Genomic DNA, 1,835 nt, shown 5'->3' on the forward strand with positions numbered 1-1,835 from the left:
ATATTTTAACTACTAACTATACTATTAAAAGTAGCTAGAAAATTAAAAGATTCTATTAAATAAAAAGGTAGAATTTTACTAGTAATCTTAACTATTAAAAAATAAGAAATTCGTACTATAGCTAAAGTAGTATATATCTATAATATTCTATATACTATCTTTCGGAGATATTTAAATAATTATATTTTTTAAGCCGAAACGCGCGCCAATAGCTATAAATTAATTTAAAATAAAAAAAATTTATTAATATACTAGATTCTATCGCTAGATTAGTGTAAAGTATTATTTTAATTTACTTATATATAAAAAATAGCTAATATCTTACTTTTAAAATATAGTTTTACTAATACTTTTACTACTATTAATGAAAACTAGATATATATTTTTATTAAATACTGTAAGGAGTTAAAAATTCAATTTTCTTATCACTATAATTATCAATATACTAAATATAAAAATCTTAAGCTTTTATATAAGTGGTTTAAACGCGTATAAATTATTATAATATAGTATAGTATTTAACTGGACGATATCTATAACTTTAATAAAATTAATTTTATAATAAACTTAATATCTATTATTAAAGTAGTTATTTAAACTAAGTTAACTAGTAAACCTTTTTTTCTATAACTAGGGAATCGAGAATAAATTATTTCTATTAAATATATTAGTTTTAGAAGGCCTTTTTTACTTTATCTTATTTTTAAAGGTAAAGTCTATATTAAAAGCTGGTATGAGATAGATCTATTATTAGACTAGTGTATAGAAACGAGTGTAAATAGTTAAACTATTAATAAAATAGATTTACGTTGGCTGCAGTGGCTATTTATATTATTTATTATTAATTATATAGTTAGTTAATATTAACTTTTAATATTTAATAGCTATAGTAATTATTTAATACCTTGATTTAATAATATATATAGTTAAAATAATATTATATCTTTTTATATATCTATACACTTATTTTACCTACTTTAGCTATTTAATATAGACTACTTTGGTCCTTTAAAACGTACATATAAATAATTAGTTGAGAATAAGATAAAATTAGATTTTAATTATATTAATAAATTTAACTTTCTCGAGGTCTTTTTTTAAGTAAGAATTTAAATATATATTATTAGTAATATCTACAGTGGTTTTTTAGCTATTAATTTTATTTCTTTTAATTTTAAACATATATTATTTTAGCTGAATATTTAGCTAAAAGTAATATCTCTAGATAATAGATCTAGTAGTAGATTTACTAATTTAGTATTTAAAATATCTTATAATCTAAAGTAATTATAAAAGTAGAAGACTATATTAAAAAAATTGTTTAGAGCTTGTACAAGGAGCCCTGACTTATCTATTAAGATAGTAATAAAATAGCTTTTTAAAGGCTATGAACGAGTTTTAAATAAAGCTACTATTATAAAGTAAAAAGTTAAGGAACTATGCGCCGCGAATATAAAAATATTTTAAAAAAAAAAGCGCTCTATTAGATAGATTACTATAGAATTAAATACTTTAGTTTAGAAAGCTTAGGAGTTTATATAAGATAGAAATTCTATTATAGAGTCTATAATTATTGTCTTAGTAAATATAGGTACTTTAGTAGAAAGCTAGTGTGTACGTGCTTTATTAAGGTGTTCTGGCTGTAATATACTAGGATATAAAATTATTTAGTGTTTTAATTGTTAGACTATTTAAATTTTCTATAGAAATGTATATTTTTCGGTGTTTTGAATAGCTTTATTTCTAGGAGGTGTGTAGAATTCTGGTGTGGTGGCTGCTCGCCCGTGGATTAGGGTCAACATTAGGGTCAACATTAGGGTCAACATTAGGGTCAA

This window comes from Aspergillus pseudonomiae, assembly GCF_009193645.1.
Source record: "Aspergillus pseudonomiae strain CBS 119388 unplaced genomic scaffold BDV37scaffold_207, whole genome shotgun sequence".
In the NCBI taxonomy this organism is placed as follows: Eukaryota; Fungi; Ascomycota; class Eurotiomycetes; order Eurotiales; family Aspergillaceae; genus Aspergillus; species Aspergillus pseudonomiae.